The following is a 24,713-nucleotide window of genomic DNA, read 5'->3' as shown; positions in this document are numbered from 1 at the left end:
TCCTTCTACAGCTTATTTCACGTAGTTGAGCGGGAGAAGAAGACAGACAGTGCGGTGGCTGTACATCCTTTCCACAGCATGTCTTCATGACGTGCTTCAAATCTATGGCAACAACTCTGTATTCAAGATAGAGATGACAGTTGGAGACCACATTAGAGTAAAATGAGTATAGTTGTTATTATGAGGCTAATTATAGGTCTGATAAGATTAGGGTCGCTACCTAGAGCAAAATAATAGTTTAATCGAGGTGAAGAGGTTAATTGAGCTATATTTCTTTGTGGTTGTATTTCCTCTTACTCTGCCTTTCAAAAACTTTGTCTACAGTACACTCATGCAACACTTCTGATCGTTCCTACAAAGTGATGAGGCTGTGTTTTACTGAGGCTTTATGTTTATATCCAAATGTTGCTATTATTTAAGACAGGGATTACTTTTTTATTGACATTAACAATTATAGGTAGCTACGATTCATTTTTCATTGATAGTGCAGCTGACGCATTTAGACTCACTCAATTTATCAAGATTATTGCAATACAGTTGTCTGTGTTGGAGTCTATACATTGTTGGATGTTTTGTGTCTCTGGCATATATGGATATTTTACAAACAAACTTTTATCTAAATCATTAATCAGTTAAATACAGCAGGTCCCATGACAGGACCCTGTGGCCAACTTTTGTGACGTTCATCCTGTACACTTGATCAAAACTCCTTACAACCTTTCGTCTTACATTTTGAAATAACTGCGCATTATTGTGCATGGCTAGTATTTTTATCAGTACAACATGAACGTAGAGAATGGAAGTAATGCGAGTATAAGTGGCTGGGGAATGGCTGGGAGAAGGAGGGAGGTGAGAAGACAGGAAGAAATCAGTAGGATAGAAGTTGCGGAAGCAATGAAGAAAGTTAAATCGGGGAAAGCCCCAGGAATTGATGGAGTGTGTGGTGAAATGCTGAAGCATGGGGGAGAGATAGTAGTAGAATGGATGTGGAAGATGTGCAGATTGGCCTGGGAGGAAGGTAGAGTCCCGGAGGATTGGAAGTCAGGTATAATTATTCCCTTGTACAATGGAAAAGGGGAAAAAGAAGTGTGTGGTAATCATAGAGGCATTTGTCTTCTTAGTATAATAGGAAAAGTGTATGGTAGGATACTTATAGACAGAGTTAGAGAAAGAACAGAGAAATTAGTTGGAGAAGAACAGGGAGGCTTTAGGAAGGGAAGAGGTTGTGTAGATCAGATATTCATTCTTAGATCTTTAGTGGAAAAGTTTCTAGAGAAAGGAAAGAAGTTGTATGCGGCTTTCATGGATTTGGAGAAAGCATATGACAAGGTGGATAGACAAGGATTGTGGAAAGTGTTAAGAATATATGGAGTAGATGGGAAGTTGTTGAATGCTGTGAAGAGAATGTACGATGGTGCGAAGGCTGCAGTGCGTGTGGATGGTGAACTAAGTGAATTTTTCTCTTTGAAATTTGGTTTGAAACAGGTATGTGTCATGTCTCCATGGTTGTTCAATCTGTACATGGATGGGGTAATAAAAGAGGTACAGGGTAGGGTAGTGGATGTTGGAGTGGCCCTGGTGAGAGAGGAGAGTGTTTGGAAACTCCCTGTACTGTTGTTTGCAGATGATACTGTGTTGTTGAGTGAAGACGAAGGGGAGCTGCAAGGCTTGGTGGATGAGTTTGAGAGAGTGTGTAAGAAACGGAATCTAAAGGTGAATGTAGGGAAGAGTAAAGTGATGGTCTTTGAGAGAGGTGAAGTTAGTGAATGTACAGCGAGGTTGGATGGTGAGGAATTGGAAAATGTGAGTACGTTTAAGTACTTGGGTAGTGTGATGAGTAAGGATGGAGGTTTGGAGGGTGAAGTGCTTGAAAGGGTACAGCAGGGAAGAAAGGTTGCTGGTTCTTTGAAAGCAGTGATAAGAAACAGGGAAGTGAGCATGGAAGTGAAAAAGTTACTACATGACAGTATTGTGATACCAACTCTAACGTACGGAAGTGAAGCTTGGACATTGTTGGAAGGACACAAGTCAAGAGTGAGAGCAGTGGAAATGAGTTATTTAAGAGGAGCCTGTGGAGTCAAGTGGAGAGACAGGCTGACGAATGAGGATATAAAGGAGCGTTGTGGTGTGGATGTGGATGTGATAGGAAGCGTTTTGAGGAACACACTGAGGTGGTTTGGCCATGTGGAGAGGATGAAGGATGAAAGACTGACGAAGAGAGTGTATGTGAGTGAGGTGGAGGGGGGAAGAGGGAGGGGGAGGCCGAGGATGAGATGGAGGGATGGGGTGGAGAGGTATATGAGAGAGGGGGATGTGAGTTGGGAGCAGGGCAGTGAAATGGCGGGGGACAGGGCGACTTGGGGGCGATTTGTTTGTGGCCACCCCAAACGGGATTGAGGCGTCTGGCAATAGATAGATAGATAGACGACATGAGGGAAGTCTTTCATGCAACATATTAAGTAAACAGTTCATTCAGAAATATTTGCGTGAAGGAAATCACGATAAGCAACATCGCTTAATGTGAAACCATCGGTCACCTGTGTGAAGATAGTTTTTTGATCAAGTGCACATTACTTTGTATTTACGATATTTTCTTTTATATTATACTTCGCAATATTTCTTTACCAACGAGAATACGAGCCTATTAACACAGTGGCCCTTATACTTGACGGTTAAGAAAGCTTATTAACACCTCTTCCCCACTGATTTATTTTTGGATCCTGCTGGTTAATACCTTTAATACATTATTTGTAAAGAGTATGGCGATAGTAGAATGGTTTAAGTAACGTAAAAGAGGACGGCAAGGTGTAATAAGCAATATAAATCGCTTAGGAAAGGTGTTAGGAAGCTTCCTTAACCGAAGGGAACATGGGCCTCTGATAGTATTATTGTGTTATCTTTTATTATTATGATTATTGTTATTATTGTTACTGTTATTATTATCATTATTATTATTATTATTATTACTGTTATTATTATCATTATTATTTTATTATTACCTCCGCCAAAATTAATCCAGTTGAGGAGGACTGCAGACATCAGAAGCGTACCGTACTCCATAAACTTGATCAGCAGTATGATATCTCTGTTACCTCCTCTGTTATTGTCTGTTGCCGCTCTGTTATTGTCTGTTGCCGCTCAGTTATTGTCTGTTGCCACTCTGTTATTGTCTGTTGCCACTCTGTTATTGTCTGTTGCCACTCTGTTATTGTCTGTTATAGTTAGACTGTTGGTCGTAAACAAAATCTATTTGTGCTAAGAAGATGACGCCTTATCGATCTCCTTAATGCATGTACCCTCGATTTCTTAAACCCTTGATACCGGCATATTACTTCAGGCTATTTTTGCTGTTACGAGACGATTTTGATGAGCTTAAGGAAGGGTTTTTATTACGAAGGGGTTTAATAAGGCTGTGCACCATAATCTTATGGGGTAAGGAAGTTCGCGAGTACCTCTTAGCGAGTTATCTTTGGATACGGCTGGCTCATATTGTTTTGTACATTAGCCTAGGTATGAAGTGTGTGTGGATATAATAGAATGATTGAAATAAATACAGAAGAGGACAGCAAGGTGTAATAAGGAAAATAAATTGTTTAGGACGAGGTGTTAGGGAGCTTCCTTAACGAACGTGAATAAGGGTCTATATCTAACTTCCTCCGTTCGAAAATTTTGTCCAGAGAGGAATAAAATTGTCAATAGATGGCAAGTATAAGAGAGAGAGAGAGACAGAGAGAGAGAGAGAGAGACGAGGGTGACAGTGCAGCTTATCGTCAAACCAGTCCCGCTGCTCTTCCTTGGTGGTGGAGTAGTGAGGTGTAGCAACGGGAGGGACCTTGTAGGCTATATAGATTATCTGCAAGTCCGGCTCCTTATTCCCTGACTTTTTCTATCCCTTGCATTATAATAACAACTTACCTGTTTTATCCCTTACCTCATGCAAGCGATTCTTTTCTTTTAAGGAGAGATTTCGCGAACTAACCTGTCTTCATGAAACTATTTGCCAAAAGTCAGCTCTCAAACTAAGATATATTCGTATGCAAGTACCTAGAATGAATAAAAAGGGCATCTGATTGAAATGGTTAACTGTAATTCTTAGTTTAGGTTAGACTGAACTGAGCTAGGTTAGGTTAGGTTAGGGTAAGTTAGGTTAGGTTAGGGTAAGTTACAGTGGAGTGGATTGAGTTGAGTTGGAATGTGCAGGGTTTGGTGCAGTCAGGTTAGGTGAAGCTAGGCCCCAGTCACACTGCAGGTACGACTTGTCACAAACCTGAAAATCGCGAAACCAGTCCCCAACCATGGAGGTCTCCGAGCAATCGTGCCACCGATCGGCTACCGGTGGTCGTCCAGTGTCCGTCCAGCGTTCGTTCAGTGGGCAGCCAAACGGCGACCATGGCCAGGTACACACAGGTCAAGACACCGACGGGTGGCCGGCCGGTCCGTGTCATGTCACAGTTTAGACCGCGACCACTAGGCCGCCACTTGACTGACACCGGCCGCAGATTGGCTGGCGGCTGGTTTTGGTCTAGCCCACCACCTGTCGCTCGACCGATCGCCGGCTGAACGGCGGCCGCCGCAGTCCAGTCATTGCCTTGACGGAGTGACTGTGGACGGCCACTGCACGGAGCGGGCGGTGACCGGCCTCTGTCCGGATGGCAACCACTGCTTAAAAATCAGGTGTTGCCAACCATTTGCAGTCCGTAAACCAGCCAGATGCAGTCCAGCCACCCACCGGGCAGTTTCTGTGCCACGTCATCGGTGGTCGTGGGAAGGCTTTTCGTGCAGCACAAAAAACCTCGCGATGATTTTTTGGCTGCCATGGTGGCCTGGGGCTAGACCGAGACATATGAAGACCAGTGGTAAACCTCACCAAAACCACCCATGAGTTGCAGGTCGCATGTGGTTTGCGATAAATCATACCTGCAGAGTGACTGGGGCCTTAGAGTGAGTTAAACTGGAATGAGTTATGTTGTGTCGAGACAGGTTAAGCTGGGCTGTTAGGTTAGGTTCAGAGTGGTTTGGATTGGATGATGTTGGGCTGGACTGAGTTAGGTTTGATTTGGTTAGATTGAGTTATGGAATGGTGAGGTATAGCACTGGGTAAGTCTTGGTTACAGGGTAATTGCAAATCCTCCAGCCTCCCACACTTTGTTTTTAGTTAGGTTAGCCTATGTTCAGTTAGGATGGATTGGATTAAGCTGATGAAAGAAGAAGGATAAGGATTAAGGCCTATGGATTGCAGAAGGATAATTAAGACATTTTTTGCCAGACTAAGTCTATCAATTGCACAGTGGGTACTAGGACATCAATTTTTGCCATATTTAAATCTTCAGAATAAAATAGGCAACAATTGAAAACAGTCTGCTCCCAAAATTTTACTATTGAGTGAACAGGGACAACAGGGAAACAAATTATGCCCAACAATCTGACCGGCATGAGTATCGAGCCCGAGGTGTTCCAGTTGCGAGCTTGTCTTGGCTGAGTGATGGTGGGTTGGGTTAAGCTAGGAGTGATTGGGTTGGGTTAGGTTATGGTGGTTAGATGGTGGAGTGGTATGGCGTAACAGCAGGAGCCTAGATCACACGATATATGTACCCCCTCTCTTTCAGTCATTTCGCACTGTCCTTAGCCTAACTGTCTTAGGCCAGATTAATCGTCACGTCCCAAGCACTTTCACACCTCCGACACCCCCCAGTCCCGAGCATTTTTGGAAAATTTTTTTTTTGGCTAAAACCTCGGCTTTTGGTGAGAAACATCGAAAATTCACAGAGAAATCGCTCACCTGAGGTTTAAAATACTCGATACAGGTAGGAGTACCTCCTTACCTTACAGGGTTTTCTATCAGGCTGGCTGCAAAGAAAACGAGTTCTATGGGAGGATAACTATTCCACACCACTCATAAACGGTATTTATTTATTTATTTGGTACGAATTTATATGTAGTATGAGAGTATATTGGTTTTCAAGCAGTAATATAGGCATTATAAGCATTGTTTCACTCACTAACTCATCAACATACCTGACCTTCTTTTGCCACATTACCTGATCATCATTTCTGACTGTTTCTTCCTCTAATGCTATGTAAACTTTGTCCTCCACATTGTCATCGATTGGGGAATCACTCTGGCCCTGAATGTCTTTATTGGCCAGGTCACTGGTAACAGGTGAATTGCCGAGACAATGGCGTGCAGGGGGGGGGAAAGTTATGCGGTGTAAGGCATTGTACCTGCTTGGCATCTTGTAGAGGAAAAGAGGAAGATGTCCCGTGTATACGTACGAAAAATCACGCGCAAAAATTGAAAATTGTGCAAATTAGGGACCTTGCAATTGCACGACATACCAGTACGTCGTCGGGACTGGCAAATGCAAAATGTTGCAACGTAGCTATACATCGACGGGATGGGGCAGGTTAAGTTGGACTAGATCAGGTTGGGTTAGATAAGGTAGCCAGGTTTTATTAGATTAGATTGGGTTAGGTGAGGTGAGGTGAGGCTATAGTAGCCGCAGCGAGAAATGAACGCTGTGGTGGGGCAGCCGGGATGACCTGGGATTCCCCCACTGTAGCCATATCCACATGTCACCGACCATAGAGGTAGGATGTCACCGACCATCGGCCACCGCTGCAGCCCCGCTCCATGATCCTTACCCTGTGTCTCTGGCTTTCTCTTTCTCTCTCGGTTTGTATATAAACTGGTGTATTTCCGAAACTAATTATGAAATTATTATGACTTTTGTTCCACACCACCACTGAGGTAAAAATCAAGGAGAGTTTTCTGTATAAAGGTTTCCTTGTCTGAGGGCAGGTCAGTTCTGGCGAGTGGATAATAATAGGTCAGGCGGAGGTATCGTCAAGGCCGCACTCCCCCGCTCATATGCCACATTTAGGAGGGGGGGGAAACCTTTATACAGAAAACTCTCCTTGATTTTTACCTCAAAGGTGGTGTGGAACAAAAGTCATAATAATTTCATAATTAGTTTCGGAAATACACCAGTTTATATAGAAACCGAGAGAGAAAGAGAAAGCCAGAGACACAGGGTAAGGATCATGGAGCGGGGCTGCAGCAGTGGCCGATGGTCGGTGACATGTGGATATGGCTACAGTGGGGGAATCCCCGGTCATCCCGGCTGCCCCACCACAGCGTTCATTTCTCGCTGCGGCTACTATAGATTGGACTGAGTATAATTATGTTGGATTGGACTGAGTTGGGTTAGATTAATAGACAGCTTAAGGTAAATTGGATTAGGGTGAGTTGAATTGAATTAGGAGTGGTTAAGTTAGGTTAGGATGAATTGGACCTAGGTAAGTTGGGTTGGACTGGGATGAGATGGGTTAGAATGAATTAGGTTGGGTTAGGTTTTGGTGGTTGAATGGGGGTGTATTAAAGCACCACAACACTTACCTTCCTTGTTGCTGCTCTTCTTTCGCCCTCGGTCAAGATAGGCTAGGCTGAATTCATGTGGGTAATGGTATATTGGACTGTGTTGTAGTTATGGCTCTTTGGTTTAAGCTGAATTATGCTAAGCTGGCTTGGATCAGGTAGAATGAGTTTTGGCCGTACAAGGTTTTATTAGGTGAGGTTAGTTTGCATTACCTAAAGTTATATACGGTACGGTTAATTACTAATCACTGAGCCACATCAGTCAGTAGCTATTGGTCTTGTTTCCCGTTTTGCGGAGATGACAGTTTGGACTCAGACAAAATTTACTTATTTGTGGCCAAATAACTTCGTCAGTGACAGCGCTGCGGATTCACCACAATATTACATTCTCAGTCAAAATTCACCCATTATTATGGAGACAAAATGATACACAATCCAATGAAATAGCTAAAATTATGAAAATTGTGTATACACACACACACACACACACACACACACACACACTCACACACATGATGTGTTTCATCAGTGCGCATATATGCATTAATTAGGGCTCATACGAGAAAGAGAGAGAGAGAGAGAGGGCGTCTGTAACACTCGCCACGGCAGCTGACTTTCAGATATTTTGGATAAGGTGAGTAATTGTTGAATGTCCTCCTCTTGCTTGTCTCTCCTTCCTCATAGTGCACGAGAGAGAGAGAGAGAGAGAGAGAGAGAGAGAGAGAGAGAATAAATGGATGGATGCATTTAGTATATTAGCCAAAGGACAGCAATCATATGTTAGTTTCCAGATACCTAATCCCAGTTTTTATCTAGGGGGGCTGCTCTCTCTCTCTCTCTCTCTCTCTCTCTCTCTCTCTCTCTCTCTCTCTCTCTCTCTCACGTCTGCTGAGGATTCGAGTGGAGTGCTTAATGTGTACAGAATTAAAGAATGAAATCCTGGAAAGATATATGGTAAAGAAGTCAATTGATTACAAAGGAGAAGAGACGTGCATAGATGGTATAGTAAGACTGAGACAACGGGTGCAGATCAGGTGGTGAAGGCGCTGTGTGTGAGTGAGCTGGGAGGTTGGAAGAGGCGTAGTACCAAAAATAAGATAATGTTTATTGTAAGTTATATTGTGTGTAAGAGAGGTATGGAAGTCGAGGGGTCATTTTCTCGTCGGATAAGGAGGCTCCCAAACACCATTTCCTTACGAGTTTATTTTTACATGTGTCATTTTTTTTAATTGGTTTTATCTTATTTAAGCAAACGTCGATAATACAAAGGAATAAATACGATACAAGAGACTAGTAAGGTGTAACATCAGAATAAATTACTCGATGTATTGCTGCTGTCGGGTGTCTGCCCTTTCCTCTCTTCCATCCCCTTCTGTCTTTCTATCCTTCATTCTTTTCTTGTCCTTCTGCCTACGGGTGACTTTACATTCCCTCTTCTGTCTTTCTTTCCTTCATTCTTTCCTTTTCCTTCTGCCTGTGGGTGACTACACTGAGTGACAAGCCAAATGGTTTCCTGTACACCAGGAAACCATTTACTACGCTGGGTGGTAACCATATAACCAAATTTTGGCACCTGGTGGTTTAGTGGGTAATTATTGCGCTCCAGTCGGATTGAGCCGGTGAAGGTTTATATCCAAGGGGTGGTTGGGGTTCATTGCTCATGTAATGGCACTCAGGGATGAGTGAGGCTGGTCACTCTCATCTTAAATGTCGAGACCAACTGCCTAGCCCCGGGCTCCTACACTCCTCTTGGGTCAATGTAGGATTGGATGATGGATGGATGTATGGATGGAAGAAATGTTCGAAATCTTTCTCACCCAAGGATAATACGGGCCGAGAGGTTTAGGAGTATACAGGGGCAGGAGTTGGCATGGAGAGTGTTCGAAGGAGCACATGAGAAGGGATTTTCACACATTGCATTTTTTAAACTTGATAGTCGACGGAAAAGTACAAACAAGAGGCAGCAGCCAGAGAGTGCAATACCCGAAACATTTGCCCGTGTCCAATGACCTTGACCTTCGACTAGGTGTTCTTAAAGTCAAATTACTTCATCCTTGTCTGATCCTTAACACTTCCGCCAACATAGGTCCAAATCAGATCAAAACCGAGTTGGGCTTACCTTGTGACCTTAAGATCTGACGTTATTCTCAAACCTCGTCATGCTTGGCTGACCCTCAATCCATCCACCGAGTTTGGTCCATATCGAATTAAATGTGAGTTATAGCGTCGAACATTTGACCTATAGCTACCGTATGTGACCTTGACCTTCGCTGGTTTATTCTCAAAGTAGAATCCCTTCGTTCTTGTCTAACTCTGAACCCTTCCATCAAATTTAACCCAAATCTTATCATATATATTTAATTTGACGTTGCTCTGTGGACATGACCTTTGAAGTTTCCTGTGACCTTGATCTTTGGCTGTTTTCAGACTCAGATCCCTTTCTCCCTGCATTAACCTGAACCCTGCCGCCTTTGGTCTAAGGCGGATAAAATTGTTTAAGATGATCTCGCTGTTTCAGTGATCAATGTACTATCGTTCTAAAATACTAATACTAATGCCAGTGTTACTGCTACTACTACTATATTATTATTATTATTATTGTTATTATTATTATTATTATTATTATTATTATTATTATTATTACTACTACTACTACTACTACTACAACTACTACTACTACTACAACAACTACTACTACTACTACTACTACTACAACTACTATTACTACAACTACTACTAATACAACTACTACTATTACTACTGCTACTACTACTACTACTACTACTGATAATAATACCGGTAATAATAATTATAATAATAATCGGTCAATCCCTTGGCTGACCTCAACCCTTCCTCCAACTTTGGTTTAAATCCTATAAATACTGTTTTAGTTATTCACACACACACACACACACACACACACACACACACACACACACACGCCAATCAAAACAATACCCCGCCCTCGCTTCATATGCGTGGCTGTAAATAAAAGTAACTGCAGGTGGTTAGGACAGTAAGGGGTAGCCAGGATTCAGAAGACTTGAAATGTGTGTGGATGATATTATGCTCCATTTCTTTCACGTTTGTGCATTATCTTTGTATGTCTGGATCATAAGTCACTGATGTTTTGGTGGGATAGTGGATTAAAATTATATAGACAGAGAGATAGGTAGATAGATAGATGGATGGATGGATGGACAGATAGATAGATAGATAGATCGATATAGATAGATATACGGAACATTATATGCATATAAGTATTGTTTATATATGTAGGTATACATGTAATTGTATAGTATGTACATGTATGTATGACATTAAATGTATGTATGTATAATGTGTTGTACACCTTTGCATTCCATGTACTCGTACTGCATATTCATTACTATCATCGGCTTTTCTCTTTTTCTTCTTTATTTTCTTCCGTTTCTCCCCCACCCCCCGCGTCTCCCTGTGGCCGTGTGCTTTTAGGCTGGCAGCAGGGAAGGCGACCCCAGCCACCACGCTGATGGAGGCAGAGGACACACACGCTGCAGACAGACGCCGTCCTCACCATTAGCCGCCCTCTGCTTACTGAGAATCGATTTCCTGGTGGCTTTTTCTTGCTTTCTCGCAGGCGACTTTTAGAGGTTTGCTGCGCGTGTGTGAGGGATTTGTTGATGTGGGGGGGGGGGGCTTCTTGCATAGTGCCTTGGGTAGAGGGGTAGAGTGACGCCCTTTTTGCTTTCCTTCTTTTTCGTGTTTAGTTGCATAGTGTGATAGAAGGAATTTGTCACATCCATATATTGTTTTTCTTTTTGTGTTTACTATTAACTGTAAAATTAGGAAGAGTTGTCACACGGCAAGTAATGAAAATGAAGTGAAACGACTGAGAGAGAGAGAGAGAGTGAGAGAGAGGTGCGGGGAGGGGGGAGTACGTGATATATTTCCCCCATCCAGACCTTCACACTGTACTTGGTATCCGTTGTAAGTTATCTATAAGGAGGGGAGGAGGAGGAGGAGGCCGCTATAGAGAATGAGTTTCTGACCAACCCTACCCTTTTGGTTCACAACCCATTAGCTTATTAGAACCCACAGAATCCCCCCTTCCCAATATTTTGTGTATATGACGTGTGTGCTCCCTTGTATGGCTTTTTATGCAAACTCTCCATGAAAATAGACAATAAAAAGGAATATTAGTGTGCTCCTTGCTGGTGACTTAAACTGCTGGGTAGGTGCTGGGTTAAGACACCTCCTGAGCTCACAAGACTGGTGGTATCTACTGCCCGCACCAGGATTTGAACCTTTCACTGTTGGGCCGGCAGTTTCGTAGCTGAAAAGACCAACTCGGCCACCGCTGCAGAGAGGACGAAAACACACACACACACACACACACACACACACACACATCATCCTGGTGGAAGGAATAATTCTGTTTTGTATGTTATTGATACCATTTTCATATCGACATTGTTTAACTGTATAGGAAGATAGGCTATCAGGGTGCCGAGTGAAATCGTTAAGGAAATAGACTCCTAAAGCCTCTCCCCCAAAAATGGTTAAAGCGTTCTGTCATTAAGAAGCCGCCCTAACGCATCTTTAGCGATTTATTTTGGTTATTATATCTTAATCTTCTCTACCGTGACGTCTATTAGATATTTATTCATGCTACACCCAAAGAATTTTACATACCACACGAACAATCTTTACACATGAACAGTATCTTTTTAATGATCTTCTGTGTCAGTCCAGAGATAATAAACTCCTTTTCTTTCTTACTCATTCCGGGTTTCTAATTATCTTCAAATCACATTCTCAGACGTATACTGTATATTCCATTCTTCCCTGGCTTTCCCACTTACTACTCAGGGCCTCCAATCTCTTCCAGTCTTTCACAACCACTGTGTGTTTGCGTCTGTAAACACACACACACACACACACACACACACACACACACACACACACACACATCACAAAAACCCATTGGCCCCTATCTTTATACCACAAAACATTATTCATATGCATTACCTTTAGCGCCAGTCAGTGAAGGAAGGGCATCAGTATTCAGGCTGGGCTCTAAACATTTAACCAGTATATTATTTGCATTATTTACTGCCTAATAAACCAGCCAAAAAAGGATATAGTTCTCTCTTAATAATCAGCTTGTGTGTGCTGAAAGAAAGAGAGAGAGGGGGATGGATCTGTTTTACATAATTTTGCGTCGACTTAGGAGTATGAAAGTGAGGGAGGTTGTGTGTGTGTGTGTGTGTGTGTGTGTGTGTGTGTGTGTGTGTGTGTGTAAAATAGAGAGAGAGAGAGAGAGAATGATGTGTAGGTTTGAAGGTGTCTCTCTGCCTTATACATCTCTCACCCTTTATGGAGAGACAGCTCTGTCCTGCACCACACCCTTATCCACACCCACACCTACACTACCACTCATTGCCACAGCCTCACCTACTTCCTTTTCTGCAGTTCCTGTTTTAAAATGAAATTCTTGTTCCATTCATACATATAAACCTGCCCTCACCCACTCCACCTACACCTAAACATCCATACTCCCACCCACACCCACATCCACACTGCCTACGCCCACACCTACGATTGAAATCCGTACTTTCACAATAAACTTCACATTCACTTCTATACATACAGATCTTCCCACACCCACACCCACACTCACGGCTACATATGCAATCCATAATGCTATGTTCAAAATTATACTTACATTTATTCGTCCATGCATACATACGTATATTGATACATACATGCATACATACATACCTACATACCTACATACATACCTATAGACACATCTACGTTCACAGCTCAGACTAACTCAAGTACATACATATAGACACATCTACGTTCACAGCTCAGACTAACTCAAGTACTGTCACACTTACATCCACATCCACACCCACAACAAAGTCAAAGCACACACACACACACACACACACACACCTAAACCTCGTACCCTCAATCACACCTACACTTCTGCATTAGCTTAGCAAATCGCCATTATACTTCAACTCCTCCCGACACCCCACTGTAACTCGCACCCAGACACACTCCCACACCCATACCAGCACTTCTCCAAGCACCTATAATCCAGTATACTATAATTCTGTGTGTGGGGGGGGGGATATAACGCAGCCCAAACCGGATAAAGGATTTCGATGAAACTTGGTAGGATGGCTGGAATTGGGTGACAAAAGAGCCAGTCACCTTAAGTGATGAACTATACCAATGGATCAACACAAGAACAAAATGCTGTCACGAAGAAGTGCTATGAAGAGGATGTAGAGTCGCAGTATTATCGTAGTTTGCCATCGCAGTAACGGAAAAAAGGCTGGAAAAAGACAAACATCTCCACCAAGTTAAGATGAAACAAGAAACGGTGCCAAGGCACAGCACACCTCTCCCAGGCAGTCGTTTTAATTCTGACATATAAACACAACAGGATATCTAGTCAAAAATGTCATATAAGAATTTTGGAGTAAATAGGGTGAAAATTGACGATTTTATGCCCATTTGAAATTTTAGGCCCGACCCAACTCACATTGACCCCCCTACCGCTAACTGGGAGGTGACCCCCCTGATGTAGTGCCGCACGTTAAAGGATGCAGATTTAAATGATGCACATTTAGGTTTTGGTTTCATGTCGATATGACGAATTTGAAAGGAGTTATGGCGATTTTTTTTTATGGCCCTACAGCTTGGGCCTTGACCCAATTTGGCCCAAAATTTAATCAGGTGATCAGAAGGTCATAACCCATCATCCCTGTAATTTTAGTCAAAATGGCACCAGTAGTTTTCGCGTGAAGTTGTTAATAGACAGACAGACAGACAGACGGACAAACAAACAGACAAACCGAGTGAAAACAATACCCGTCCCCGAGCCCCTCCAGGGGGAGGACGGGTAACAAGTAGAGTTACCATCTAGTTCTGTCATCTCTTCTGCCCTTCCCCCCACGGACTCAAATCAGTGTTGTGGACCTGTAGCAGACGACCTTCATGGCATTGAGCTGAGGCCAAATGAAATCATCAGTGCCGATTGCTGCGGATTCACCACACTGATTTTGAAAGTGCAATGAGGGACAAGCAGGAGAGGCGATGGGACTTTTGATGCGTCTGTACACTAAGCACGTTCTTATAGCAATATGTGCCCATTATTTCAGAAAGCCGACAGACTAACGATAACTTATTTTCAGGCACCCTTACCCACATGATTATACCCATTTGTACCCGCACCCTCAGTCAGGCCCACACCCACACCTACCTTCACAATCCTTTACAGCCACACTCACAGTCAGGCACATTTGTACAAGCACACTCACACCCACACTTACACCCACATTTAAAATCCTCGACACCCACACCCATATTTCACAATCCTCGACATCGACACCCACAATCAGGCCCACACCCACACGCACAACCGCACCCACACCCATACGCTCACCCACATCCACATCCACACCCACTCCCGCGTACACACCGCACCCACAGTTAAAGTCTTTGACACCCACACCCACAATTAGGCCCACATCCACACCCACTCCCGCTTACACACCGCACCCACAGTTGAAGTCTTCGACACTCACACCCACAGTTAGGCCCCACATCCACACACCTATAGGCTACCAGACATTCCTCCCTTCTACGGTACATCCGTACTCACAACCACATTTATACCATTACTCAGAAAATTATAATACATACCGGTACCCATTAGCTCAACACACACACACACACACACACACACACACACACACACACACACACACACACACACACACACACACACATATTCGCACTTAGGACCGTATTGTAAGAAGTCTTGGAGGTTTCATATTAATTAGCCTTAACGATTTATTTTGCACATTATGCTTCAGTATCGTCTGGCATGTTATTATGCAAAGTATGTCGATATTAAAGTGATATAAATAACATGTAAGAGAATGTTAAAATGTAATATGCAAAATAATTCGCTGAGGGAGAGGTGCTAAGAAGCCTCCTATTATATGTCACTTAGGACGGTATTCTCGTGCGGTTAGAATGCTTACAAACACCTCTTCCTTACCGGTTTATTTCTAATTCTGCTCCGCGACTACATAAGTGTGTGTTGTGATGCAGTCTATGTATTCTAGTCTATACATCCTAGTACGGTTAGGAAGCTAACATCTCTTCCTTACCGGTCTGTTTCTGATTCTGTTACTGTAATAATGCGTTTTATTCGTGCAATGCTATCTGTATCGACGTAAAAAATATATATGAAGCAAAAAAGAGGCTGTTAAAAAATTGTTTGGAAAATAAAGCGGTAAGGAAAATGTGCTAGGGAGCCTCCTTACCTGACGAGAATACGGGCCATTGAATCCAAGTCAGATTTAGCACACAGTCACGTTATTACTATTGCGATTACCAGCTATATTCTCTTTACTTTAACATGATCTAGAATTACCACCACTTCATCTTTAATGCTGAGTTGTAACAATAGATTAACTTAAGAATATGATGGTAGTAATGAAGGAGTACAATAAAAAGGATGTACAAATACAGTACTGATTTTTTCCCCCAATGAGATGTGTGAAATAGGCTGCAAAAGGACGAAAATCTAGGTCAAGTTAAAGTGAAAGAACCATACCTTTTAATATTCTCATCACTATACTCATTAGCGTAGTACACCCTAACACAGGTACACTGACACCACTCCTTTAGATACCACAAACACGAATTTATGCCTGTACCCGCACCCACACTTGCACTCCCACAATATACAACACACTACCACTCATGCACTCATGCTAATACCTACCCAGTAACTTACACTTACACCTACACTCCCATGAGACACCCACGCCCACATGTTTATTCCCTTTCCTGTACCCACACCCACACCCAGGCGCACACCCACGACCCCTGACCCCCCTCTGTGACCTCAGCCTGATACTTCCAATCCCACCTGCCTTATCAAGAAGGGTGGGGAACAGGTGAGTGAAACAATCTCTCTCTCTCTCTCTCTCTCTCTCTCTCTCTGCGTGTGTGTGTGTGTGTGTGTGTGTGTGTGTGTGTGTGTGTGTAATGCCGGTAAAGCAGCCAAGCACGAACTTTGCGCTGGAGAGGGGCGCCTTCAGGTGGTGGCACTGATTTAAAACGGGAAACTCTCCTGCCCCGTTTTATCTACTGTATGCTGCTGCCTGGGTATGCAGTAGTTCCTAAATTGCCTCCGTATCTCTATCCAGCTCCACACACACACACACACACACACACACACACACACACACACACACACACACACACACACACACACACACACACGAGGACAATTTCAGTTTCCCGTGCATGGCTCTCACATCCACATAAGCCTGCGGTTGCAAATAATACTTCTACCCAGCCCAGAGGAAGTCGTATGTTCAGAAGTATTATGGAACATTCTATCCTGCCTTACTCTGCAGTACCCTACCTCACCCTGCAATAACCATCTCACCCTTCCCTCACCCTGAAATAACCATCTCACCCTTCCCTCACCCTGCAATAACCATCTCACCCTTCCCTCACCCTGCAATAACCATCTCACCCTTCCCTCACCCTGCAATAACCATCTCACCCTTCCCTCACCCTGAAATAACCATCTCACCCTTCCTCACCCTGCAATAACCCTCTCACCCTTCCTCACCCTGCAATAACCATCTCACCCTTCCCTCACCCTGCAATAACCATCTCACCCTTCCTCACCCTGCAATAACCATCTCACCCTTCCTCACCCTGCAATAACCATCTCACCCTTCCCTCACCCTGCAATAACCATCTCACCCTTCCTTCACCCTGCAATAACCATCTCATCCTTCCTTACCCTGCAATAACCATCTCACCCTTCCTGACCCTACAATAACCCTCTCGCCCTTCCCTCACCCTGCAATAACCATCTCACCCTTCCTCACCCTGCAATAACCATCTCATCCTTCCTCACCCTGCAATAACCCTCCCGCCCTTCCCTCACCCTGAAATAACCCTCTCACCCTTCCTCACCCTGCAATAACCCTCTCACCCTCCCTCACCCTGCAATAACCATCTCACCCTTCCCTCACCCTGCTAAACACTATTTCGTTCTCATCCTACTCACCCTGCCATACTCATCTCACCCTGCCTCAGCTTACTTTATCGGTCTCACCCTGTCTTACCCTGCCTTATCAGTATCACTCTACCTCAGCCTCCCTTATCTTACCCTACCATACTTATTTCCAGGACTAAGGGAATATGTAGAAGCACAACTATAATGTCGACAAGAGTTCTGTTATTTCTGTCTATAAGCAAAAAACAAGAACATTTACATTTATCTTGACAGAATATAACCGTGTACTCGTATATGTCGTGAATAAACATAGTCCATACCCTTGCATTTCCTTATGGGTACGGTGAAAAATCTAGCGTGAATGAGGCAGAGGAGAATGAAAAATGAATTAGAGGGTGAGTGAGAGTAATGTTAAATACGGTAATTCTTGGTAGTGTATGGCGGTGTGTATTGAACAGAGAGTGAATGAGTAGAGAGGCAGAGAGAGGGTTTGTGACGTACTGTGTGTGTGTGTGTGTGTGTGTGTGTGTGTGTGTGAGAGAGAGAATGAGAGAGAGAGAGGGAATGATCGATGGCCATAATCCACTAGACCAACCGGCGTCCATTTGGCTATGTAATAATAATGATCACTGAACGTACTAAATGGTTTCCTGGGCTGGAAAAGAGCCACTTTCTATAAACTGACGGCAGCACTACAGTGAGTGAGTAGATGGTTGGCTTCTCCATCTGCCACCTTGTATTAATAGTTACGGTATTTTCATTACTTTTTTCCATGAAAACTTCGGCTTTCTGTTTTAAAACTTTTCTTTCATAAATGAATTTGTATATGACACGTGTTACTGTTGTTAAGTGTTGTTAAGTGAAGACGAAAGGGAGCTGCAAGGCTTGGTGGATGAGTTTGGGAAAGTATGTAAGAAAGGAATCTAAAGGTGAATGTAAGGAAGAGCAAAGTTATGGTCTTCGAGACAGGTGATGTCAGTGAATGTGCAGTGAGGTTTGATGAGGAGGAAATGGAAAATGTGAGTAAGTTTAAGTACTTGGGTAGTATGATGAGTAAGGATGGAATTTTAGAGAGTGGAGTGCTTGAAAAGGTACAACAAGGAAGAAAGGTTGCTGGTTCCCTGAAAGCATTGATAAGAAACAGGGAAGCGAGCATGGAATTGAAAAAGTTACTACGGTACATGACAGTATTGTGATACCAACTCTAACGTATGGAAATGAAGCTTGGACGTTGTTGGAGGGACAGAAGTCAAGAGTGAGAGCAATGGAAATGAGTTATTTGACAGGAGCATGTGGAGTCATATGGAGAGACGGACTGACAAATGAGGATGTGAAGGCGTGTTGTGGTGTGGATGTGGACGTGATAGCAAGCGTTAGGAGAAACACATTGAGGTGGTTTGGCTATATGGAGAGGATGGAGAGTGAGAGACTAACGAGGAAAGTGTATGTGAGTGAGGTGGAGGGGGAGAGAGGGAGAGGGAGGTCAAGGATGAGATGGAGGGATGGAGTGGAGAGGTATATGAGAGGGGGGGGGAGTGAACTGGGAACAGGGCAGTGAAATGGCTGGGGACAGGGCGACATGGAGGCAATTTGTTTGTGGCCACCCCTTACGGGATTAAGGCGTCTGGCAATAGACAGATAAATCTGAGTGTTACTGTATTCATATTAACCAGGCGTAAAACGGACCTCCATCATAAAGGTTGAGTTGTAGCAAAAGGATGACACTAGAGTGTGGTGCTGGTCACAAAGTGTCACAAGGAAGCCTGTGAGACTAATGAAGTAAAGAGAACAGTACTGATGTGGTCAAAATAGCGGAAGAATTATATACAAGGCATTACAGTGGCCTTACCGTGGTCCAAGAATCAATTCAGGATCCAGACATAGTACACACAGTTATGCCTAACATTGCCTTACATGAAGTAAAGATCATGTACAGTAGTTATAATTATGTATAGATAGGTAGATATAAATAGATCCTATATATTCATACTTATATATTATTGTGGAGGCATATGCCTTGGGTAGCTTAGCCACTGTGCTCATCTCCAAACTTAGGCCTTTGAGCATGTGGCTGGCTTTTCACCCAAAGTCCTGGGATACAAGACCACTGTATCATCCAGGTTACCGCAGTTACCTCCCCTAGGTGTTACCCTAGGTACTCATTTTACCTACCAACCCATAAAGGGTGGATGGACACCTGAGTCGAGTGATGCCAGCTGTCCGCACCAGGAGCTAACAGGCCAGCAGCTTCGCAGTTAGTGATGCTGACCACTTAGCCACCGCGGCAATTGGTTTTTGTGCCCTGGGTACCAACAGGCACGCAGGCTGGACTCACACGGTCCAGCCTTTTCTTTTTTGTGCACTGGTCAGGTCCCACCTGACCCTTGTGCCGCCCTGGCTTACCTGAGCACCCAAGACCTTCTCATCGACATACGAGCTTTGGACGTCCGTGCGATGAATGACCAAGCTTTGGACGTCCGTGCAATGAACGTCCAAGCTTTGGACGTCCGTGCGATGAATGACCAAGCTTTGGACGTCCGTGCAATGAACGTCCAAGCTTTGGACGTCCGTGCGATGAACGTCCAAGCTTTGGACGTCCGTGCAATGAACGTCCAAGCTTTGGACGTCCATGCTGTGGTTGTCATAGAGATCTCTATCATAGACCTGATCGTTAGCTACTTGTCCATTGTACTGTTGATCATAGACTTAATCATTGTACGGTTGACTGTAAGCCACATGATCATCGTATGGTTGATTGTAAGCCACATGATCATCGTATTTTTTATCGTAAGCCACATGATCATCGTATTGTTGATCGTAAGCCACATGATCATCGTATTGTTGATCGTAAGCCACATGATCATCATACGTTTGATCATAGACCTGATCATCATACGGTTGATCATAGACTTGATCATCATACGTTTGATCATAGACCTGATCATCATATGGTTGATCATAGACTTGATCATCATACGGTTGATCATAGACTTGATCATCATACGTTTAATCATAGACTTGATCATCATACGGTTGATCATAGACTTGATCATCATACAGTTGATCGTAAGCCATTGGATCGTCATAGTGTTGATCGTAAACCCCATGGTCATAGTCCTGTTGATCATACAATTGGTCATATGACTCAGCATTATAAGCCTCGTCATACGACTCAGCATTATAAGCCTCGTCATACGACTCATCATACGACTCCTTATCCGTGACCTGGTCGTCTGTGACCTGGTCATGAATTATTTCATCACAGGGCACGTGGACGTGTGTCAGGCAACACGGATAGTGTGGGCTGTGACAGTTGGGGTGATCGGGTCTGATACATAGGCCTAGTGTGGGGCTGTGACCTGGGCTGGAGTGAGGGCTGGGTGGTTGGTAAGGGCAGCAGTCTGGGATTGGGGTCATGCAGCAAGGGAAGTGCGGGTCATGGCAGGCTGCATGACCATGCCTTACCCGGGGTGGGCAGACCCTAGACGAAGTCTCCCCAAACACTTCCATGTTGACAAAGTGTCCTTCCTCCCATCCACACTCTCTTATCAAATTTCCTTTTCCCCATCCAACCTCACCTTTACTCCCTCTTTCTCCCTGCCCCAATCTCCCTCACGTGCCCTCATCTCTTCCCCAGCCACACGCACTACTCCGCCACCTCTCGCTGCCACTCCAGTCCCAGCTGGAGTTGTGGGGAGGCTTGAAGGCGGCGTTGAGGGCGTTGAGCTTAGGGTTGGTGAAGTTGAGGAGGGCGTTCAGGGCCAGGTCGGAGTAGGTCGGGAAGGCATAGGTCGACCCTTGGACGCTCAGGTCGGCATAGGTCAGGTATTTGGGGATCTGCTTGTGAGCACATCTGACGAACCTTAGCATCATTTTTAGATCTCGCAATTTTTATCGTAATTTTTTTCAACGCTATAGAATCACGAGTCGCTAAATACGTTCGGGAGGTAGTAGTAGTAGTTGTTCCCTAGGTAGTCTGGCCGAACAGCCCCGAGTCCCTTAGGAAGACCATGGCCGAGACCGGGCTTTCCCACAGAGCTATCAAAGAGTGTATGTTGTGTTGTTGGTGTAGGTGATTGTGTGCAATGCAGTCTTCCATAATGTGCTTAATAGTATGGGGTGCCGTGTTGCATCCTGGACAGGCATCAGTGACGGAGTCATCCAGCCTCTTCTGGTAGCTTAAGAGGGCTGGATGGTGCCCACATCTCAGCCTGGCCAGGTGGACCCTGTCCTCACGAGGAAGATAGGATTCAGAAGGGTGGATGTCAGGAGGCCGTGCATGCAGCTGTGTGTTGTCTTTAAGTGACTGAATGGAGCGGCGAGTGATCTGAGTGTGGATATGCTTCTGGAAGCTGGTCTGAGGTGGGTGAGGGGGGAGAGATGACAGTATTTGTGTATGGTATCGTGTGCTGGGTGTTGTTTTGATGTTCCTTGGTGTGGGTGGATGTGCTGCCATGTAATATAGTGGATGTTGTGGGTTTGTGGAGGCTGCAGCAAGAAAGTGGGTGCCCCTCATGTCTAGGTGATCCTTGACTCTGAAGACTTTGGTTTCTTGATGTAGGTGGTCTGTGGATGTAGTAGCTGTGCAGCCTGTGATTATTTTCAGGGCCTTGTTCTGTATGGTCTGTAGAGTGTTGTAGTGTGTTTTTGTGAGGTTAGAAGCCCAGGCAGGGCTTGCATAATTCATCACTGAACGTATGTATTGTTTGTATACTGTGGTGGTGGTTTCTTTGCTGTGTTGTATGGGCAAGTGACCTCAAAGCATTGAGTCTTGGTGTTATTTTATTTTTAATGTTTGTGATATGTTGTTTAAATGACAATGATGTATTGTATGTTACACCAAGGATTTTGGGTGTGTGTGTGTGTGGTAGGGGAGTGTTGTTTATGGTGAGGTGTGGGATGTGATTGTGTTCTGCTGTCCAGTTTGTGAGAAGAGTCACTGTAGATTTGGCTGGGGCTATTTTGAGCCTGTTTGTGGTGAACCATTCGTGTAGTGTGTTGTGGTAAGGTTGAATGATGTGTGCAGCTGTGTTTGAGTTTTGGTGCGTACATGTAAGTGTTATATCATCTGCATAGGAAGCTATGTGTATCTGTGGGGTGTGGGTACGTCGTGCATGTATAGGTTAAAGAGTGTAGGGGACAAACAGATCCTTGGGGGACGCCGTTTGTGAAGTTTCTGATGTTAGAAGACTGACCGGCAAATGTTACGTGTGCACATCTGCCTGCTAAGTAGTTTGCCAGCCATCTTTTTGTGTTATTGTGCATGTTTGTGTTGAGTATTTTGTTTGTGAGGTTGTGGCAGGGGATGGCATCAAAAGTTTTGCTAATGTCTAGTGTGATTAGGAGTGTTCTGTGTGGTGGCCTAGCTGAATTCATGCCATCGAAAACTCTCTGTGTAAGGTCTGTAAGAAGGGTGTTTGTGGAGTGTAGTGGCCTAAAGCCATGTTATGACTGGGCTAGGGGAACGTGAGGTGTGACTAGTTGTAGTACCAGTCGTTCAGTGACTTTAGAGGGGGTGCAGAGGAGTGTGATGGGGCGATGTGAGGAGGATAATGTGGGGTCTTTGTTGGGTTTAGGGATAGTGGTGATATTGGCATGCTTCCAGATGTTGGGTATTATGTTGTGTGAGTAGCTGTAGTTTGATATGTTGGTGAGTGCTTGTATGCCTTGTGGTCCTAGGTGTTTAAGGTGAATGTTGCTTATGTTGTCTGGTCCACATTTAGATGAGTGCTTGAGGTTGTTAATGATGTGCTTCGTCTGGTTGTAAGTGTACGGGAGGTTTAGGGAATCGCTGTGATGAATTTGGGATGTAATCAACAAGTTGCCTTCGCGTCATATTATTGATAAGATCTGCCGGTGGAACTGCCCGTATGTTATATACACGTCGAACATTTAGTGTGTAAAAAAGACATTTAAAAAGAAACTATGAAAAAAAATGGTTGGAAGCTGTGTAAATTCCATATTGTAAAAATCTAACACCTCGCAACCTCCCCCCATCATCCTTAACCTCCCCCATCATCCTTAACCTCCCCCATCATCCTTAACCTCCCCCATCATCCTTAACCTCCCCCATCATCCTTAACCTCCCCCATCATCCTTAACCTCCCCCATCATCCTTAACCTCCCCCATCATCCTTAACCTCCCCCCATCATCCTTAACCTCCCCCATCATCCTTAACCTCCCCCATCATCCTTAACCTCCCCCATCATCCTTAACCTCCCCCATCATCCTTAACCTCCCCCATCATCCTTAACCTCCCCCATCATCCTTAACCTCCCCCATCATCCTTAACCTCCCCCATCATCCTTAACCTCCCCCATCATCCTTAACCTCCCCCATCATCCTTAACCTCCCCCATCATCCTTAACCTCCCCCATCATCCTTAACCTCCCCCATCATCCTTAACCTCCCCCATCATCCTTAACCTCCCCCATCATCCTTAACCTCCCCCATCATCCTTAACCTCCCCCATCATCCTTAACCTCCCCCATCATCCTTAACCTCCCCCATCATCCTTAACCTCCCCCATCATCCTTAACCTCCCCCATCATCCTTAACCTCCCCCATCATCCTTAACCTCCCCCATCATCCTTAACCTCCCCCATCATCCTTAACCTCCCCCATCATCCTTAACCTCCCCCATCATCCTTAACCTCCCCCATCATCCTTAACCTCCCCCATCATGCTTTACCTCCCCCCATCATCCTTAACCTCCCCCATCATCCTTAACCTCCCCCATCATCCTTAACCTCCCCCATCATCCTTAACCTCCCCCATCATCCTTAACCTCCCCCATCATCCTTAACCTCCCCCATCATCCTTAACCTCCCCCATCATCCTTAACCTCCCCCATCATCCTTAACCTCCCCCATCATCCTTAACCTCCCCCATCATCCTTAACCTCCCCCATCATCCTTAACCTCCCCCATCATCCTTAACCTCCCCCATCATCCTTAACCTCCCCCATCATCCTTAACCTCCCCCCATCATCCTTAACCTCCCCCATCATCCTTAACCTCCCCCATCATCCTTAACCTCCCCCCATCATCCTTAACCTCCCCCCATCATCCTTAACCTCCCCCATCATCCTTAACCTCCCCCATCATCCTTAACCTCCCCCATCATCCTTAACCTCCCCCATCATCCTTAACCTCCCCCATCATCCTTAACCTCCCCCATCATCCTTAACCTCCCCCATCATCCTTAACCTCCCCCATCATCCTTAACCTCCCCCATCATCCTTAACCTCCCCATCATCCTTAACCTCCCCCATCATCCTTAAA

The sequence above is a fragment of the Coenobita brevimanus genome, chromosome 87 (genome assembly GCF_032717465.1).
Source record: "Coenobita brevimanus isolate Jiangsu-jjx chromosome 87, ASM3271746v2, whole genome shotgun sequence".
NCBI classification, from domain to species: Eukaryota; Metazoa; Arthropoda; class Malacostraca; order Decapoda; family Coenobitidae; genus Coenobita; species Coenobita brevimanus.
This window is presented reverse-complemented; position numbering follows the sequence as displayed.